This window comes from Triturus cristatus, chromosome 12 (genome assembly GCF_964204655.1).
Source record: "Triturus cristatus chromosome 12, aTriCri1.1, whole genome shotgun sequence".
Classification (NCBI taxonomy): Eukaryota; Metazoa; Chordata; class Amphibia; order Caudata; family Salamandridae; genus Triturus; species Triturus cristatus.
In genome coordinates, this window is record NC_140595.1 from 727,202,974 (window position 1) to 727,224,072 (window position 21,099).

Consider the following 21,099-nt stretch of genomic DNA (forward strand, 5'->3'; position numbering starts at 1 on the left):
TATTGCCTCTCCACATATTTGTTATCGCTACCTCTTTCATGTCTTTGCTACACCTCATTCCTACTTTAGCACTGGTGTAAACGCTTCAAATTATTATACGGTTGCTCTCTCATTCATACCTGCGCATGCACTTGAAAGTTACTTTACCAATAAAAGACGCAAAGAGAGAAATAGAACAAAAGTGCTGGCTGGATTGGCAAACACACTTCATAAAACTGCATTTTCTTTTTTATTCTCCCCCGTGTTACATGCTTAACCTCCCCATGTGTAATTTCTCTTAACCTGCTGTCCCAGGAAGAGAATTTCATCTACAGGCTCTTTCTGTGTTTTTTTCCCTAGTCTGTCTTTCCCATTTCTTAGCTGTGTAACTGTTCCTTTACGCGCTCTATTTAAACGCCATCAATCTCATTTGAGCTCCTTGCTCCCGCTTCTGTTTTCTCCACCTCTCATACTGCCAGTTCTCTCTTTCTCTGTGGTTGGTGGCTACTTTCCTGAGCTTCCGAAGCCACGTGGTTCCTGCCTCTTGTTGTCAGACTTGAATTGGAAAAGGAACCATATTAACAAGCCTTTACCACTCACACACGGCGGAAGTTTATACTTTAATTCAGTGAGCTAAGAAAAGCGTGTTGTGGGTCCCCTACGAGCCATGGTGCTTGCTTCATCATGATTTGGCACCAGTCATTAGCCGCAGCTCTGCTAATGAGCCACTGAGGTCAGTTTCAATATTTACTCAAAAACATAACCATGCAGCCCACCCCTCAACTGTGTATTTATCTTGCTTTTCTGCTGTTCGTGTGATTAGCTGGGAGGAGATCACGGCGACATCCTCCCTATAAAAGTGTAGATGGATCACTCTCTAACTCTTTCTTGCTTCACATACAAATGGCTTGAAAGGTGCAGGGAAGATGCAGGTCTAATAGACAGAATAGAAGGTCTGTGCCAGGTGGGTTTCTCTGCATTGGTGTCCCATCACAGGTCCGCAAGTGTAATGTGTGATCTTTGACTCCTGGCATTTCACAAGCAGGCGGCCAGGAAACGGTTTCAGCCTATCAACCACTGAGGAGACGCAGCCTCTGAATGAGGAATGAGGAAGCAATGAATACATCCAGCCTATCACAGGAACAGCCCTGAGTGTTCCGAATTATAAATTCTCCATGCCACTGTATGTCGTTGAGCCCAAGTAGCTTGCCGTGATCGTATAGTGGTTAGTACTCTGCGTTGTGGCCGCAGCAACCTCGGTTCGAATCTGAGTCACGGCATTGTGGTTGGCAATGTCACGGCAGTTGGGTGTTAATTTTACAGAATTAGCAAATGTACCAGTGGTTTTTGTAAAATGTCTATTAAAAACAGATCCTTTCAAATATTTAAACCATCTAACCACAAATGATTTAAACTCGCATGATTATAAGCTGTAACTATAATGTATTTACTTACATAAATTATCGTTCTTGAACCTATTGGGGGTGGAGGGGGAGCGGAGCTCACCCCCCAGGTGCAGTTGAGTGACCTGTGTTGTGGCTCTCTAGAGGGAAGGCACACATTTTGCTGTCACCCAGCCCAATCCAGACGTGTATTGGGGCCAGGTTTCAGGCAAATAGAGCAGTAAGTGCAGAGACATGTTCACTCTCTAAAAGTGGCATTTCTAAAATAGTAAAGTTAAATCCAACCTCACCAGTAAGTAGGATTTTCAATAAATAAATAAACCTACTCCTCTCCGATATGGAATTACCAAATAAAAAGTATAGGGGAATACACAGAGCTAACCTATGAGAGGGGTAGACCTCACAGTAGTGAAAAATGAAATAGACTGTTTGGTACTTACAGGACACGCGAACCACCAAAGTACATATCTTATTTTTTACTTACATAGCATCATGCACCTAGGACTACCTAGGGCCTACCTTAGGTGTAAATTATATGTAATAAAAGGGGAGTTTAAGGCTTGGCAAGTAGGCTGGGACTCCCCTGGGAGACCCCTGAGTCTATGCCCAGAGCCATAACTCTGCCAGTCGAGTACTTACCTAAAAGCCGATAACTCACTTTTCTTCCATAGGCTAACATTGAGTGGTTTCACTTGGAAATTCTTCTAAGTGGTGTGGAGTTTTGGAACTTTAAAATATTCATCTAAAATCAGCCGAACAACGAATTCTGATTTACTCACCTGTTATCAGGAGAGACCTCAGTGCTGCATCTTGGAGCTCAGTACTGACCCTGAAAAGTAATTTTAACCGTACTTACCAGTAACTCGAATTTCCTTCCATGGGATATCATTGCCTGCTTTTTGCTGAAAATTTTCTAAGTGTCGATTTTTGAAACTTACAAATATTCTTTAAAAATTGTACCAACTGTGAAAACGTAATTGTTTACCTGTTTTAGATAGATGTCCCAGTACTGAGCCTAGGAGCCCAGCACTGGATTACAAAAGTAACGAGAACGTACTTTACCCGTAACTTGAATTTTCTTCCATAGGAAACCATTGACTGTTTTTCTGTGAAATTTCTTCTAAGTGTCGATTTTGCAAACATGTAAATATTCCTTAAAAATCGCCTGTATAACTTAAACGCAGTTTCTCAACTGCTTACAGGTGGTACAGTAGTGCTGGATCTAGGATCCAACACTGACCTAGAAAAAGTAACCATAATCCCACTTACCTGCTAAGTGAATTTCCTTCCGTAGGATAACGTTGGTATTTTGATCAGCAAAAGTTTCTAAGTGTCAACTTTTAAAATAGCAAAATATTGCTTAAAAATCACAACAGTAACTAAAACGAATTTACTCACTTGTTTCCAAGAACTGTCCCAGGACTGAATCTAGGATCCAGTCCTGGATTTAGAAAAGTAATCCTGAAAGTAATTAATTGCATATAACTTAAAATTCCCATTGAGCTCAATGTATTATTGTGATTCAAATTGTGTTGCCTATTGCAATAAACTGTAACTATGACCTGCAAAAGTCAATTGCCTATTGCAAAGTATTTAACTAAAGCATCTCATTCTGAGAAAGTATATTTTGATACCTATTGTTGGTTCTAAAATAAAACAACAATATCTTTTGTATGCAAACCAATGGCCTAGAGTTCAGTTCTTGAGTGTGTGAGACCATTTGCTGACTGAGTGTGTACAACAAATGTTTTACACTGTACTCTGATACTGCCTTACTGCTCGGCAAGCTACCACTTTAGAGAGTAAGGTTATATCTAACTTTAGCCTCTGCCAAACCTCTGGGGACTGGGGACTCTGTGCACACTGTACCTATTTGGGAACAGTATATACAGAGCCACTTTCTCACAGTAGTGATAAAGTGATTAGAGTCCTAAGGCCAACATAAAGATACAGCAAAACGTGAGGTGAAAAGCAAAAAGGTTGCTGGTAGGCCACCTTAAGGATGCCAGGTCTAACAAAAACTGAACTAAGGATAACATGAGTAAAACATCAGGTTATTCTACTGCATTTGGTGAGACAAGTGGGCCTTCTTTTATCTTCCATTCAAGCAATCTTTGACAGACCCCTTTATTATAGAGCTTTTCAAGGATTAAAGATAAGGCACTTACAAAGGAGTCCCAAATACTCAGAGATGGTTGACTTCTGTAATATGGGTCGTAGACTAAAAGCAGCGCAAAAACAGAGTGCAACAGGGTCCAAAAAATTGAGTGCCACACGAGAGTTTGAATGCAAGCGTATCCTTTTACAGATCCAGAGATATACTCATGCAATTTTTGTTTTTAGGACAGAACGTGCATGATGAAAAAAACATTGTTTTTAAAAAGCGCATTGCAGAATATCAGTACTTTGATGTGGGAAAACTTCAAAACTTTCAAACAAAATATTTGTAGGCAGCTTACAGCAAGTTGTTGTGGGCGAGTGGTTAAGGCGATGGACTAGAAATCCATTGGGGTATCCCCACGCAGGTTCGAATCCTGCCAACAACGAGAAGCTTTTTATTATCGGCTACAATTTCAGAAGTTAACCTTTAGTATTTCTTCCATTTCAGTTTTATAAATAGGTGGCTTATTTTTGTGTCACTATTGCCTCTCCACATATTTGTTATCGTTACCTCTTTCATGTCTTTGCTACACCTCATTCCTACTTTAGCACTGGTGTAAACGCTTCAAATTATTATACGGTTGCTCTCTCATTCATACCTGCGCATGCACTTGAAAGTTACTTTACCAATAAAAGACGCAAAGAGAGAAATAGAACAAAAGTGCTGGCTGGATTGGCAAACACACTTCGTAAAACTGCATTTTCTTTTTTATTCTCCCCCGTGTTACATGCTTAACCTCCCCATGTGTAATTTCTCTTAACCTGCTGTCCCAGGAAGAGAATTTCATCTACAGGCTCTTTCTGTGTTTTTTTCCCTAGTCTGTCTTTCCCATTTCTTAGCTGTGTAACTATTCCTTTACGCGCTCTATTTAAACGCCATCAATCTCATTTGAGCTCCTTGCTCCCGCTTCTGTTTTCTCCACCTCTCATACTGCCAGTTCTCTCTTTCTCTGTGGTTGGTGGCTACTTTCCTGAGCTTCCGAAGCCACGTGGTTCCTGCCTCTTGTTGTCAGACTTGAATTGGAAAAGGAACCATATTAACAAGCCTTTACCACTCACACACGGCGGAAGTTTATACTTTAATTCAGTGAGCTAAGAAAAGCGTGTTGTGGGTCCCCTACGAGCCATGGTGCTTGCTTCATCATGATTTGGCACCAGTCATTAGCCGCAGCTCTGCTAATGAGCCACTGAGGTCAGTTTCAATATTTACTCAAAAACATAACCATGCAGCCCACCCCTCAACTGTGTATTTATCTTGCTTTTCTGCTGTTCGTGTGATTAGCTGGGAGGAGCTCACGGCGACATCCTCCCTATAAAAGTGTAGATGGATCACTCTCTAACTCTTTCTTGCTTCACATACAAATGGCTTGAAAGGTGCAGGGAAGATGCAGGTCTAATAGACAGAATAGAAGGTCTGTGCCAGGTGGGTTTCTCTGCATTGGTGTCCCATCACAGGTCCGCAAGTGTAATGTGTGATCTTTGACTCCTGGCATTTCACAAGCAGGCGGCCAGGAAACGGTTTCAGCCTATCAACCACTGAGGAGACGCAGCCTCTGAATGAGGAATGAGGAAGCAATGAATACATCCAGCCTATCACAGGAACAGCCCTGAGTGTTCCGAATTATAAATTCTCCATGTCACTGTATGTAGTTGAGCCCAAGTAGCTCGCCGTGATTGTATAGTGGTTAGTACTCTGCGTTGTGGCCGCAGCAACCTCGGTTCGAATCCGAGTCACGGCATTGTGGTTGGCAATGTCACGGCAGTTGGGTGTTAATTTTACAGAATTAGCAAATGAGCCAGTGGTTTTTGTAAAATGTCTATTAAAAACAGATCCTTTCAAATATTTAAACCAACTAACAACAAATGATTTAAACTCGCATGATTATAAGCTGTAGCTATAATGTATTTACTTACATAAATTATCGTTCTTGAACCTATTGGGGGTGGAGGGGGAGCGGAGATCACCCCCCAGGTGCAGTTGAGTGACCTGTGTTGTGGCTCTCTAGAGGGAAGGCACACATTTTGCTGTCACCCAGCCCAATCCAGACGTGTATTGGGGCCAGGTTTCAGGCAAATAGAGCAGTAAGTGCAGAGAAATGTTCACTCTCTAAAAGTGGCATTTCTAAAATAGTAAAGTTAAATCCAACCTCACCAGTAAGTAGGATTTTCAATAAATAAATAAAGCTACTCCTCTCCGATATGGAATTACCAAATTAAAAGTATAGGGGAATACACAGAGCTAACCTATGAGAGGGGTAGACCTCACAGTAGTGAAAAATGAAATAGACTGTTTGGTACTTACAGGACACGCGAACCACCAAAGTACATATCTTATTTTTTACTTACATAGCATCATGCACCTAGGACTACCTAGGGCCTACCTTAGGTGTAAATTATATGTAATAAAAGGGGAGTTTAAGGCTTGGCAAGTAGGCTGGGACTCCCCTGGGAGACCCCTGAGTCTATGCCCAGAACCATAACTCTGCCAGTCGAGTACTTACCTAAAAGCCGATAACTCACTTTTCTTCCATAGGCTAACATTGAGTGGTTTCACTTGGAAATTCTTCTAAGTGGTGTGGAGTTTTGGAACTTTAAAATATTCATCTAAAATCAGCCGAACAACGAATTCTGATTTACTCACCTGTTATCAGGAGAGACCTCAGTGATGCATCTTGGAGCTCGGTACTGACCCTGAAAAGTAATTTTAACCGTACTTACCAGTAACACGAATTTCCTTCCATGGGATATCATTGCCTGCTTTTTGCTGAAAATTTTCTAAGTGTCGATTTTTGAAACTTACAAATATTCTTTAAAAATCGTACCAACTGTGAAAACGTAATTGTTTACCTGTTTTAGATAGATGTCCCAGTACTGAGCCTAGGAGCCCAGCACTGGATTACAAAAGTAACGAGAACGTACTTTACCCGTAACTTGAATTTTCTTCCATAGGAAACCATTGACTGTTTTTCTGTAAAATTTCTTCTAAGTGTCGATTTTGCAAACATGTAAATATTCCTTAAAAATCGCCTGTATAACTTAAACGCAGTTTCTCAACTGCTTACAGGTGGTACAGTAGTGCTGGATCTAGGATCCAACACTGACCTAGAAAACGTAACCATAACCCCACTTACCTGCTAAGTGAATTTCCTTCCATAGGATAACATTGGTAATTTGATCAGCAAAAGTTTGTAAGTGTCAACTTTTAAAATAGCAAAATATTGCTTAAAAGTCACAACAGTAACTAAAACGAATTTACTCACTTGTTTCCAAGAACTGTCCCAGGACTGAATCTAGGATCCAGTCCTGGATTTAGAAAAGTAATCCTGAAAGTAATTAATTGCATATAACTTAAAATTCACATTGAGCTCAATGTATTATTGTGATTCAAATTGTGTTGCCTATTGCAATAAACTGTAACTATGACCTGCAAAAGTCAATTGCCTATTGCAAAGTATTTAACTAAAGCATCTCATTCTGAGAAAGTATATTTTGATACCTATTGTTGGTTCTAAAATAAAACAACAATATCTTTTGTATGCAAACCAATGGCCTAGAGTTCAGTTCTTGAGTGTGTGAGACCATTTGCTGACTGAGTGTGTACAACAAATGTTTTACACTGTACTCTGATACTGCCTTACTGCTCGGCAAGCTACCACTTTAGAGAGTAAGGTTATATCTAACTTTAGCCTCTGCCAAACCTCTGGGGACTGGGGACTCTGTGCACACTGTACCTATTTGGGAACAGTATATACAGAGCCACTTTCTCACAGTAGTGATAAAGTGATTAGAGTCCTAAGGCCAACATAAAGATACAGCAAAACGTGAGGTGAAAAGCAAAAAGGTTGCTGGTAGGCCACCTTAAGGATGCCAGGTCTAACAAAAACTGAACTAAGGATAACATGAGTAAAACATCAGGTTTCTCTACTGCATTTGGTGAGACAAGTGGGCCTTCTTTTATCTTCCATTCAAGCAATCTTTGACAGACCCCTTTATTATAGAGCTTTTCAAGGATTAAAGATAAGGCACTTACAAAGGAGTCCCAAATAATCAGAGATGGTTGACTTCTGTAATATGGGTCGTAGACTAAAAGCAGCACAAAAACAGAGTGCAACAGGGTCCAAAAAACTTGAGTGCCACAAGAGAGTTTGAATGCAAGCGTATCCTTTTACAGATCCAGAGATATACTCATGCAATTTTTGTTTTTAGGACAGAACGTGCATGATGAAAAAAACATTGTTTTTAAAAAGCGCATTGCAGAATATCAGTACTTTGATGTGGGAAAACTTCAAAACTTTCAAACAAAATATTTGTAGGCAGCTTACAGCAAGTTGTTGTGGCCGAGTGGTTAAGGCGATGGACTAGAAATCCATTGGGGTATCCCCGCGCAGGTTCGAATCCTGCCAACAACGAGAATCTTTTTATTATCGGCTACAATTTCAGAAGTTAACCTTTAGTATTTCTTCCATTTCAGTTTTATAAATAGGTGGCTTATTTTTGTGTCACTATTGCCTCTCCACATATTTGTTATCGCTACCTCTTTCATGTCTTTGCTACACCTCATTCCTACTTTAGCACTGGTGTAAACGCTTCAAATTATTATACGGTTGCTCTCTCATTCATACCTGCGCATGCACTTGAAAGTTACTTTACCAATAAAAGACGCAAAGAGAGAAATAGAACAAAAGTGCTGGCTGGATTGGCAAACACACTTCATAAAACTGCATTTTCTTTTTTATTCTCCCCCGTGTTACATGCTTAACCTCCCCATGTGTAATTTCTCTTAACCTGCTGTCCCAGGAAGAGAATTTCATCTACAGGCTCTTTCTGTGTTTTTTTCCCTAGTCTGTCTTTCCCATTTCTTAGCTGTGTAACTGTTCCTTTACGCGCTCTATTTAAACGCCATCAATCTCATTTGAGCTCCTTGCTCCCGCTTCTGTTTTCTCTACCTCTCATACTGCCAGTTCTCTCTTTCTCTGTGGTTGGTGGCTACTTTCCTGAGCTTCCGAAGCCACGTGGTTCCTGCCTCTTGTTGTCAGACTTGAATTGGAAAAGGAACCATATTAACAAGCCTTTACCACTCACACACGGCGGAAGTTTATACTTTAATTCAGTGAGCTAAGAAAAGCGTGTTGTGGGTCCCCTACGAGCCATTGTGCTTGCTTCATCATGATTTGGCACCAGTCATTAGCCGCAGCTCTGCTAATGAGCCACTGAGGTCAGTTTCAATATTTACTCAAAAACATAACCATGCAGCCCACCCCTCAACTGTGTATTTATCTTGCTTTTCTGCTGTTCGTGTGATTAGCTGGGAGGAGCTCACGGCGACATCCTCCCTATAAAAGTGTAGATGGATCACTCTCTAACTCTTTCTTGCTTCACATACAAATGGCTTGAAAGGTGCAGGGAAGATGCAGGTCTGATAGACAGAATAGAAGGCCTGTGCCAGGTGGGTTTCTCTGCATTGGTGTCCCATCACAGGTCCGCAAGTGTAATGTGTGATCTTTGACTCCTGGCATTTCACAAGCAGGCGGCCAGGAAACGGTTTCAGCCTATCAACCACTGAGGAGACGCAGCCTCTGAATGAGGAATGAGGAAGCAATGAATACATCCAGCCTATCACAGGAACAGCCCTGAGTGTTCCGAATTATAAATTTTCCATGTCATTATACGTCGTTGATCCCAAGTAGCTCGCCGTGATCGTATAGTGGTTAGTACTCTGCGTTGTGGCCGCAGCAACCTCGGTTCGAATCCGAGTCACGGCATTGTGGTTGGCAATGTCACGGCAGTTGGGTGTTAATTTTACAGAATTAGCAAATGTACCAGTGGTTTTTGTAAAATGTCTATTAAAAACAGATCCTTTCAAATATTTAAACCATCTAACAACAAATGATTTAAACTCGCATGATTATAAGCTGTAGCTATAATGTATTTACTTACATAAATTATCGTTCTTGAACCTATTGGGGGTGGAGGGGGAGCGGAGCTCACCCCCCAGGTGCAGTTGAGTGACCTGTGTTGTGGCTCTCTAGAGGGAAGGCACACATTTTGCTGTCACCCAGCCCAATCCAGACGTGTATTGGGGCCAGGTTTCAGGCAAATAGAGCAGTAAGTGCAGAGACATGTTCACTCTCTAAAAGTGGCATTTCTAAAATAGTAAAGTTAAATCCAACCTCACCAGTAAGTAGGATTTTCAATAAATAAATAAACCTACTCCTCTCCGATATGGAATTACCAAATAAAAAGTATAGGGGAATACACAGAGCTAACCTATGAGAGGGGTAGACCTCACAGTAGTGAAAAATGAAATAGACTGTTTGGTACTTACAGGACACGCGAACCACCAAAGTACATATCTTATTTTTTACTTACATAGCATCATGCACCTAGGACTACCTAGGGCCTACCTTAGGTGTAAATTATATGTAATAAAAGGGGAGTTTAAGGCTTGGCAAGTAGGCTGGGACTCCCCTGGGAGACCCCTGAGTCTATGCCCAGAACCATAACTCTGCCAGTCGAGTACTTACCTAAAAGCCGATAACTCACTTTTCTTCCATAGGCTAACATTGAGTGGTTTCACTTGGAAATTCTTCTAAGTGGTGTGGAGTTTTGGAACTTTAAAATATTCATCTAAAATCAGCCGAACAACGAATTCTGATTTACTCACCTGTTATCAGGAGAGACCTCAGTGCTGCATCTTGGAGCTCAGTACTGACCCTGAAAAGTAATTTTAACCGTACTTACCAGTAACTCGAATTTCCTTCCATGGGATATCATTGCCTGCTTTTTGCTGAAAATTTTCGAAGTGTCGATTTTTGAAACTTACAAATATTCTTTAAAAATCGTACCAACTGTGAAAACGTAATTGTTTACCTGTTTTAGATAGATGTCCCAGTACTGAGCCTAGGAGCCCAGCACTGGATTACAAAAGTAACGAGAACGTACTTTACCCGTAACTTGAATTTTCTTCCATAGGAAACCATTGACTGTTTTTCTGTGAAATTTCTTCTAAGTGTCGATTTTGCAAACATGTAAATATTCCTTAAAAATCGCCTGTATAACTTAAACGCAGTTTCTCAACTGCTTACAGGTGGTACAGTAGTGCTGGATCTAGGATCCAACACTGACCTAGAAAAAGTAACCATAATCCCACTTACCTGCTAAGTGAATTTCCTTCCATAGGATAACGTTGGTATTTTGATCAGCAAAAGTTTCTAAGTGTCAACTTTTAAAATAGCAAAATATTGCTTAAAAATCACAACAGTAACTAAAACGAATTTACTCACTTGTTTCCAAGAACTGTCCCAGGACTGAATCTAGGATCCAGTCCTGGATTTAGAAAAGTAATCCTGAAAGTAATTAATTGCATATAACTTAAAATTCCCATTGAGCTCAATGTATTATTGTGATTCAAATTGTGTTGCCTATTGCAATAAACTGTAACTATGACCTGCAAAAGTCAATTGCCTATTGCAAAGTATTTAACTAAAGCATCTCATTCTGAGAAAGTATATTTTGATACCTATTGTTGGTTCTAAAATAAAACAACAATATCTTTTGTATGCAAACCAATGGCCTAGAGTTCAGTTCTTGAGTGTGTGAGACCATTTGCTGACTGAGTGTGTACAACAAATGTTTTACACTGTACTCTGATACTGCCTTACTGCTCGGCAAGCTACCACTTTAGAGAGTAAGGTTATATCTAACTTTAGCCTCTGCCAAACCTCTGGGGACTGGGGACTCTGTGCACACTGTACCTATTTGGGAACAGTATATACAGAGCCACTTTCTCACAGTAGTGATAAAGTGATTAGAGTCCTAAGGCCAACATAAAGATACAGCAAAACGTGAGGTGAAAAGCAAAAAGGTTGCTGGTAGGCCACCTTAAGGATGCCAGGTCTAACAAAAACTGAACTAAGGATAACATGAGTAAAACATCAGGTTTCTCTACTGCATTTGGTGAGACAAGTGGGCCTTCTTTTATCTTCCATTCAAGCAATCTTTGACAGACCCCTTTATTATAGAGCTTTTCAAGGATTAAAGATAAGGCACTTACAAAGGAGTCCCAAATACTCAGAGATGGTTGACTTCTGTAATATGGGTCGTAGACTAAAAGCAGCGCAAAAACAGAGTGCAACAGGGTCCAAAAAACTTGAGTGCCACAAGAGAGTTTGAATGCAAGCGTATCCTTTTACAGATCCAGAGATATACTCATGCAATTTTTGTTTTTAGGACAGAACGTGCATGATGAAAAAAACATTGTTTTTAAAAAGCGCATTGCAGAATATCAGTACTTTGATGTGGGAAAACTTCAAAACTTTCAAACAAAATATTTGTAGGCAGCTTACAGCAAGTTGTTGTGGCCGAGTGGTTAAGGCGATGGACTAGAAATCCATTGGGGTATCCCCGCGCAGGTTCGAATCCTGCCAACAACGAGAATCTTTTTATTATCGGCTACAATTTCAGAAGTTAACCTTTAGTATTTCTTCCATTTCAGTTTTATAAATAGGTGGCTTATTTTTGTGTCACTATTGCCTCTCCACATATTTGTTATCGCTACCTCTTTCATGTCTTTGCTACACCTCATTCCTACTTTAGCACTGGTGTAAACGCTTCAAATTATTATACGGTTGCTCTCTCATTCATACCTGCGCATGCACTTGAAAGTTACTTTACCAATAAAAGACACAAAGAGAGAAATAGAACAAAAGTGCTGGCTGGATTGGCAAACACACTTCATAAAACTGCATTTTCTTTTTTATTCTCCCCCGTGTTACATGCTTAACCTCCCCATGTGTAATTTCTCTTAACCTGCTGTCCCAGGAAGAGAATTTCATCTACAGGCTCTTTCTGTGTTTTTTTCCCTAGTCTGTCTTTCCCATTTCTTAGCTGTGTAACTGTTCCTTTACGCGCTCTATTTAAACGCCATCAATCTCATTTGAGCTCCTTGCTCCCGCTTCTGTTTTCTCCACCTCTCATACTGCCAGTTCTCTCTTTCTCTGTGGTTGGTGGCTACTTTCCTGAGCTTCCGAAGCCACGTGGTTCCTGCCTCTTGTTGTCAGACTTGAATTGGAAAAGGAACCATATTAACAAGCCTTTACCACTCACACACGGCGGAAGTTTATACTTTAATTCAGTGAGCTAAGAAAAGCGTGTTGTGGGTCCCCTACGAGCCATGGTGCTTGCTTCATCATGATTTGGCACCAGTCATTAGCCGCAGCTCTGCTAATGAGCCACTGAGGTCAGTTTCAATATTTACTCAAAAACATAACCATGCAGCCCACCCCTCAACTGTGTATTTATCTTGCTTTTCTGCTGTTCGTGTGATTAGCTGGGAGGAGCTCACGGCGACATCCTCCCTATAAAAGTGTAGATGGATCACTCTCTAACTCTTTCTTGCTTCACATACAAATGGCTTGAAAGGTGCAGGGAAGATGCAGGTCTAATAGACAGAATAGAAGGTCTGTGCCAGGTGGGTTTCTCTGCATTGGTGTCCCATCACAGGTCCGCAAGTGTAATGTGTGATCTTTGACTCCTGGCATTTCACAAGCAGGCGGCCAGGAAACGGTTTCAGCCTATCAACCACTGAGGAGACGCAGCCTCTGAATGAGGAATGAGGAAGCAATGAATACATCCAGCCTATCACAGGAACAGCCCTGAGTGTTCCGAATTATAAATTCTCCATGTCACTGTATGTCGTTGAGCCCAAGTAGCTCGCCGTGATTGTATAGTGGTTAGTACTCTGCGTTGTGGCCGCAGCAACCTCGGTTCGAATCCGAGTCACGGCATTGTGGTTGGCAATGTCACGGCAGTTGGGTGTTAATTTTACAGAATTAGAAAATTACCAGTGATTTTTGTAAAATGTCTATTAAAAACAGATCCTTTCAAATATTTAAACCATCTAACAACAAATGATTTAAACTCGCATGATTATAAGCTGTAGCTATAATGTATTTACTTACATAAATTATCGTTCTTGAACCTATTGGGGGTGGAGGGGGAGCGGAGATCACCCCCCAGGTGCAGTTGAGTGACCTGTGTTGTGGCTCTCTAGAGGGAAGGCACACATTTTGCTGTCACCCAGCCCAATCCAGACGTGTATTGGGGCCAGGTTTCAGGCAAATAGAGCAGTAAGTGCAGAGAAATGTTCACTCTCTAAAAGTGGCATTTCTAAAATAGTAAAGTTAAATCCAACCTCACCAGTAAGTAGGATTTTCAATAAATAAATAAAGCTACTCCTCTCCGATATGGAATTACCAAATTAAAAGTATAGGGGAATACACAGAGCTAACCTATGAGAGGGGTAGACCTCACAGTAGTGAAAAATGAAATAGACTGTTTGGTACTTACAGGACACGCGAACCACCAAAGTACATATCTTATTTTTTACTTACATAGCATCATGCACCTAGGACTACCTAGGGCCTACCTTAGGTGTAAATTATATGTAATAAAAGGGGAGTTTAAGGCTTGGCAAGTAGGCTGGGACTCCCCTGGGAGACCCCTGAGTCTATGCCCAGAACCATAACTCTGCCAGTCGAGTACTTACCTAAAAGCCGATAACTCACTTTTCTTCCATAGGCTAACATTGAGTGGTTTCACTTGGAAATTCTTCTAAGTGGTGTGGAGTTTTGGAACTTTAAAATATTCATCTAAAATCAGCCGAACAACGAATTCTGATTTACTCACCTGTTATCAGGAGAGACCTCAGTGATGCATCTTGGAGCTCGGTACTGACCCTGAAAAGTAATTTTAACCGTACTTACCAGTAACACGAATTTCCTTCCATGGGATATCATTGCCTGCTTTTTGCTGAAAATTTTCTAAGTGTCGATTTTTGAAACTTACAAATATTCTTTAAAAATCGTACCAACTGTGAAAACGTAATTGTTTACCTGTTTTAGATAGATGTCCCAGTACTGAGCCTAGGAGCCCAGCACTGGATTACAAAAGTAACGAGAACGTACTTTACCCGTAACTTGAATTTTCTTCCATAGGAAACCATTGACTGTTTTTCTGTGAAATTTCTTCTAAGTGTCGATTTTGCAAACATGTAAATATTCCTTAAAAATCGCCTGTATAACTTAAACGCAGTTTCTCAACTGCTTACAGGTGGTACAGTAGTGCTGGATCTAGGATCCAACACTGACCTAGAAAAAGTAACCATAATCCCACTTACCTGCTAAGTGAATTTCCTTCCATAGGATAACGTTGGTATTTTGATCAGCAAAAGTTTCTAAGTGTCAACTTTTAAAATAGCAAAATATTGCTTAAAAATCACAACAGTAACTAAAACGAATTTACTCACTTGTTTCCAAGAACTGTCCCAGGACTGAATCTAGGATCCAGTCCTGGATTTAGAAAAGTAATCCTGAAAGTAATTAATTGCATATAACTTAAAATTCCCATTGAGCTCAATGTATTATTGTGATTCAAATTGTGTTGCCTATTGCAATAAACTGTAACTATGACCTGCAAAAGTCAATTGCCTATTGCAAAGTATTTAACTAAAGCATCTCATTCTGAGAAAGTATATTTTGATACCTATTGTTGGTTCTAAAATAAAACAACAATATCTTTTGTATGCAAACCAATGGCCTAGAGTTCAGTTCTTGAGTGTGTGAGACCATTTGCTGACTGAGTGTGTACAACAAATGTTTTACACTGTACTCTGATACTGCCTTACTGCTCGGCAAGCTACCACTTTAGAGAGTAAGGTTATATCTAACTTTAGCCTCTGCCAAACCTCTGGGGACTGGGGACTCTGTGCACACTGTACCTATTTGGGAACAGTATATACAGAGCCACTTTCTCACAGTAGTGATAAAGTGATTAGAGTCCTAAGGCCAACATAAAGATACAGCAAAACGTGAGGTGAAAAGCAAAAAGGTTGCTGGTAGGCCACCTTAAGGATGCCAGGTCTAACAAAAACTGAACTAAGGATAACATGAGTAAAACATCAGGTTTCTCTACTGCATTTGGTGAGACAAGTGGGCCTTCTTTTATCTTCCATTCAAGCAATCTTTGACAGACCCCTTTATTATAGAGCTTTTCAAGGATTAAAGATAAGGCACTTACAAAGGAGTCCCAAATACTCAGAGATGGTTGACTTCTGTAATATGGGTCGTAGACTAAAAGCAGCGCAAAAACAGAGTGCAACAGGGTCCAAAAAACTTGAGTGCCACAAGAGAGTTTGAATGCAAGCGTATCCTTTTACAGATCCAGAGATATACTCATGCAATTTTTGTTTTTAGGACAGAACGTGCATGATGAAAAAAACATTGTTTTTAAAAAGCGCATTGCAGAATATCAGTACTTTGATGTGGGAAAACTTCAAAACTTTCAAACAAAATATTTGTAGGCAGCTTACAGCAAGTTGTTGTGGCCGAGTGGTTAAGGCGATGGACTAGAAATCCATTGGGGTATCCCCGCGCAGGTTCGAATCCTGCCAACAACGAGAATCTTTTTATTATCGGCTACAATTTCAGAAGTTAACCTTTAGTATTTCTTCCATTTCAGTTTTATAAATAGGTGGCTTATTTTTGTGTCACTATTGCCTCTCCACATATTTGTTATCGCTACCTCTTTCATGTCTTTGCTACACCTCATTCCTACTTTAGCACTGGTGTAAACGCTTCAAATTATTATACGGTTGCTCTCTCATTCATACCTGCGCATGCACTTGAAAGTTACTTTACCAATAAAAGACGCAAAGAGAGAAATAGAACAAAAGTGCTGGCTGGATTGGCAAACACACTTCATAAAACTGCATTTTCTTTTTTATTCTCCCCCGTGTTACATGCTTAACCTCCCCATGTGTAATTTCTCTTAACCTGCTGTCCCAGGAAGAGAATTTCATCTACAGGCTCTTTCTGTGTTTTTTTCCCTAGTCTGTCTTTCCCATTTCTTAGCTGTGTAACTGTTCCTTTACGCGCTCTATTTAAACGCCATCAATCTCATTTGAGCTCCTTGCTCCCGCTTCTGTTTTCTCCACCTCTCATACTGCCAGTTCTCTCTTTCTCTGTGGTTGGTGGCTACTTTCCTGAGCTTCCGAAGCCACGTGGTTCCTGCCTCTTGTTGTCAGACTTGAATTGGAAAAGGAACCATATTAACAAGCCTTTACCACTCACACACGGCGGAAGTTTATACTTTAATTCAGTGAGCTAAGAAAAGCGTGTTGTGGGTCCCCTACGAGCCATGGTGCTTGCTTCATCATGATTTGGCACCAGTCATTAGCCGCAGCTCTGCTAATGAGCCACTGAGGTCAGTTTCAATATTTACTCAAAAACATAACCATGCAGCCCACCCCTCAACTGTGTATTTATCTTGCTTTTCTGCTGTTCGTGTGATTAGCTGGGAGGAGATCACGGCGACATCCTCCCTATAAAAGTGTAGATGGATCACTCTCTAACTCTTTCTTGCTTCACATACAAATGGCTTGAAAGGTGCAGGGAAGATGCAGGTCTAATAGACAGAATAGAAGGTCTGTGCCAGGTGGGTTTCTCTGCATTGGTGTCCCATCACAGGTCCGCAAGTGTAATGTGTGATCTTTGACTCCTGGCATTTCACAAGCAGGCGGCCAGGAAAAGGTTTCAGCCTATCAACCACTGAGGAGACGCAGCCTCTGAATGAGGAATGAGGAAGCAATGAATACATCCAGCCTATCACAGGAACAGCCCTGAGTGTTCCGAATTATAAATTCTCCATGTCACTGTATGTCGTTGAGCCCAAGTAGCTCGCCGTGATTGTATAGTGGTTAGTACTCTGCGTTGTGGCCGCAGCAACCTCGGTTCGAATCCGAGTCACGGCATTGTGGTTGGCAATGTCACGGCAGTTCGGTGTTAATTTTACAGAATTAGCAAATGTACCAGTGGTTTTTGTAAAATGTCTATTAAAAACAGATCCTTTCAAATATTTAAACCATCTAACAACAAATGATTTAAACTCGCATGATTATAAGCTGTAGCTATAATGTATTTACTTACATAAATTATCGTTCTTGAACCTATTGGGGGTGGAGGGGGAGCGGAGATCACCCCCCAGGTGCAGTTGAGTGACCTGTGTTGTGGCTCTCTAGAGGGAAGGCACACATTTTGCTGTCACCCAGCCCAATCCAGACGTGTATTGGGGCCAGGTTTCAGGCAAATAGAGCAGTAAGTGCAGAGAAATGTTCACTCTCTAAAAGTGGCATTTCTAAAATAGTAAAGTTAAATCCAACCTCACCAGTAAGTAGGATTTTCAATAAATAAATAAAGCTACTCCTCTCCGATATGGAATTACCAAATTAAAAGTATAGGGGAATACACAGAGCTAACCTATGAGAGGGGTAGACCTCACAGTAGTGAAAAATGAAATAGACTGTTTGGTACTTACAGGACACGCGAACCACCAAAGTACATATCTTATTTTTTACTTACATAGCATCATGCACCTAGGACTACCTAGGGCCTACCTTAGGTGTAAATTATATGTAATAAAAGGGGAGTTTAAGGCTTGGCAAGTAGGCTGGGACTCCCCTGGGAGACCCCTGAGTCTATGCCCAGAACCATAACTCTGCCAGTCGAGTACTTACCTAAAAGCCGATAACTCACTTTTCTTCCATAGGCTAACATTGAGTGGTTTCACTTGGAAATTCTTCTAAGTGGTGTGGAGTTTTGGAACTTTAAAATATTCATCTAAAATCAGCCGAACAACGAATTCTGATTTACTCACCTGTTATCAGGAGAGACCTCAGTGATGCATCTTGGAGCTCGGTACTGACCCTGAAAAGTAATTTTAACCGTACTTACCAGTAACGCGAATTTCCTTCCATGGGATATCATTGCCTGCTTTTTGCTGAAAATTTTCTAAGTGTCGATTTTTGAAACTTACAAATATTCTTTAAAAATCGTACCAACTGTGAAAACGTAATTGTTTACCTGTTTTAGATAGATGTCCCAGTACTGAGCCTAGGAGCCCAGCACTGGATTACAAAAGTAACGAGAACGTACTTTACCCGTAACTTGAATTTTCTTCCATAGGAAACCATTGACTGTTTTTCTGTGAAATTTCTTCTAAGTGTCGATTTTGCAAACATGTAAATATTCCTTAAAAATCGCCTGTATAACTTAAACGCAGTTTCTCAACTGCTTACAGGTGGTACAGTAGTGCTGGATCTAGGATCCAACACTGACCTAGAAAAAGTAACCATAATCCCACTTACCTGCTAAGTGAATTTCCTTCCATAGGATAACGTTGGTATTTTGATCAGCAAAAGTTTCTAAGTGTCAACTTTTAAAATAGCAAAATATTGCTTAAAAATCACAACAGTAACTAAAACGAATTTACTCACTTGTTTCCAAGAACTGTCCCAGGACTGAATCTAGGATCCAGTCCTGGATTTAGAAAAGTAATCCTGAAAGTAATTAATTGCATATAACTTAAAATTCCCATTGAGCTCAATGTATTATTGTGATTCAAATTGTGTTGCCTATTGCAATAAACTGTAACTATGACCTGCAAAAGTCAATTGCCTATTGCAAAGTATTTAACTAAAGCATCTCATTCTGAGAAAGTATATTTTGATACCTATTGTTGGTTCTAAAATAAAACAACAATATCTTTTGTATGCAAACCAATGGCCTAGAGTTCAGTTCTTGAGTGTGTGAGACCATTTGCTGACTGAGTGTGTACAACAAATGTTTTACACTGTACTCTGATACTGCCTTACTGCTCGGCAAGCTACCACTTTAGAGAGTAAGGTTATATCTAACTTTAGCCTCTGCCAAACCTCTGGGGACTGGGGACTCTGTGCACACTGTACCTATTTGGGAACAGTATATACAGAGCCACTTTCTCACAGTAGTGATAAAGTGATTAGAGTCCTAAGGCCAACATAAAGATACAGCAAAACGTGAGGTGAAAAGCAAAAAGGTTGCTGGTAGGCCACCTTAAGGATGCCAGGTCTAACAAAAACTGAACTAAGGATAACATGAGTAAAACATCAGGTTTCTCTACTGCATTTGGTGAGACAAGTGGGCCTTCTTTTATCTTCCATTCAAGCAATCTTTGACAGACCCCTTTATTATAGAGCTTTTCAAGGATTAAAGATAAGGCACTTACAAAGGAGTCCCAAATACTCAGAGATGGTTGACTTCTGTAATATGGGTCGTAGACTAAAAGCAGCGCAAAAACAGAGTGCAACAGGGTCCAAAAAACTTGAGTGCCACAAGAGAGTTTGAATGCAAGCGTATCCTTTTACAGATCCAGAGATATACTCATGCAATTTTTGTTTTTAGGACAGAACGTGCATGATGAAAAAAACATTGTTTTTAAAAAGCGCATTGCAGAATATCAGTACTTTGATGTGGGAAAACTTCAAAACTTTCAAACAAAATATTTGTAGGCAGCTTACAGCAAGTTGTTGTGGCCGAGTGGTTAAGGTGATGGACTAGAAATCCATTGGGGTATCCCCGCGCAGGTTCGAATCCTGCCAACAACGAGAAGCTTTTTATTATCGGCTACAATTTCAGAAGTTAACCTTTAGTATTTCTTCCATTTCAGTTTTATAAATAGGTGGCTTATTTTTGTGTCACTATTGCCTCTCCACATATTTGTTATCGCTACCTCTTTCATGTCTTTGCTACACCTCATTCCTACTTTAGCACTGGTGTAAACGCTTCAAATTATTATACGGTTGTTCTCTCATTCATACCTGCGCATGCACTTGAAAGTTACTTTACCAATAAAAGACACAAAGAGAGAAATAGAACAAAAGTGCTGGCTGGATTGGCAAACACACATCATAAAACTGCATTTTCTTTTTTATTCTCCCCCGTGTTACATGCTTAACCTCCCCATGTGTAATTTCTCTTAACCTGCTGTCCCAGGAAGAGAATTTCATCTACAGGCTCTTTCTGTGTTTTTTTCCCTAGTCTGTCTTTCCCATTTCTTAGCTGTGTAACTGTTCCTTTACGCGCTCTATTTAAACGCCATCAATCTCATTTGAGCTCCTTGCTCCCGCTTCTGTTTTCTCCACCTCTCATACTGCCAGTTCTCTCTTTCTCTGTGGTTGGTGGCTACTTTCCTGAGCTTCCGAAGCCACGTGGTTCCTGCCTCTTGTTGTCAGACTTGAATTGGAAAAGGAACCATATTAACAAGCCTTTACCACTCACACACGGCGGAAGTTTATACTTTAATTCAGTGAGCTAAGAAAAGCGTGTTGTGGGTCCCCTACGAGCCATGGTGCTTGCTTCATCATGATTTGGCACCAGTCATTAGCCGCAGCTCTGCTAATGAGCCACTGAGGTCAGTTTCAATATTTACTCAAAAACATAACCATGCAGCCCACCCCTCAACTGTGTATTTATCTTGCTTTTCTGCTGTTCGTGTGATTAGCTGGGAGGAGCTCACGGCGACATCCTCCCTATAAAAGTGTAGATGGATCACTCTCTAACTCTTTCTTGCTTCACATACAAATGGCTTGAAAGGTGCAGGGAAGATGCAGGTCTAATAGACAGAATAGAAGGTCTGTGCCAGGTGGGTTTCTCTGCATTGGTGTCCCATCACAGGTCCGCAAGTG

At 40.6% G+C, this 21,099-nt stretch overlaps 9 non-coding genes across 9 annotated transcripts; all 9 read left to right on the plus strand.

The window, feature by feature from the left end:
* The first annotated feature begins 3,846 nt into the window (after window positions 1–3,846).
* On the plus strand, window positions 3,847–3,928 carry TRNAS-AGA (transfer RNA serine (anticodon AGA)). Its single transcript has one exon. It is a non-coding gene; the product is annotated as a tRNA-Ser (tRNA).
* A 1,281-nt stretch (window positions 3,929–5,209) lies between these two features.
* Window positions 5,210–5,281, plus strand: TRNAH-GUG (transfer RNA histidin (anticodon GUG)). The gene has a single exon. It is a non-coding gene; the product is annotated as a tRNA-His (tRNA).
* Window positions 5,282–7,869: 2,588 nt separating this feature from the next.
* TRNAS-AGA (transfer RNA serine (anticodon AGA)) lies at window positions 7,870–7,951 on the plus strand. The gene has a single exon. It is a non-coding gene; the product is annotated as a tRNA-Ser (tRNA).
* A 1,281-nt stretch (window positions 7,952–9,232) lies between these two features.
* On the plus strand, window positions 9,233–9,304 carry TRNAH-GUG (transfer RNA histidin (anticodon GUG)). Its single transcript has one exon. It is a non-coding gene; the product is annotated as a tRNA-His (tRNA).
* A 2,588-nt stretch (window positions 9,305–11,892) lies between these two features.
* Window positions 11,893–11,974, plus strand: TRNAS-AGA (transfer RNA serine (anticodon AGA)). The gene has a single exon. It is a non-coding gene; the product is annotated as a tRNA-Ser (tRNA).
* Window positions 11,975–13,255: 1,281 nt separating this feature from the next.
* On the plus strand, window positions 13,256–13,327 carry TRNAH-GUG (transfer RNA histidin (anticodon GUG)). The gene has a single exon. It is a non-coding gene; the product is annotated as a tRNA-His (tRNA).
* Window positions 13,328–15,914: 2,587 nt separating this feature from the next.
* TRNAS-AGA (transfer RNA serine (anticodon AGA)) lies at window positions 15,915–15,996 on the plus strand. The gene has a single exon. It is a non-coding gene; the product is annotated as a tRNA-Ser (tRNA).
* A 1,281-nt stretch (window positions 15,997–17,277) lies between these two features.
* TRNAH-GUG (transfer RNA histidin (anticodon GUG)) lies at window positions 17,278–17,349 on the plus strand. The gene has a single exon. It is a non-coding gene; the product is annotated as a tRNA-His (tRNA).
* Window positions 17,350–19,937: 2,588 nt separating this feature from the next.
* On the plus strand, window positions 19,938–20,019 carry TRNAS-AGA (transfer RNA serine (anticodon AGA)). The gene has a single exon. It is a non-coding gene; the product is annotated as a tRNA-Ser (tRNA).
* The last annotated feature ends 1,080 nt before the right edge of the window (window positions 20,020–21,099 follow it).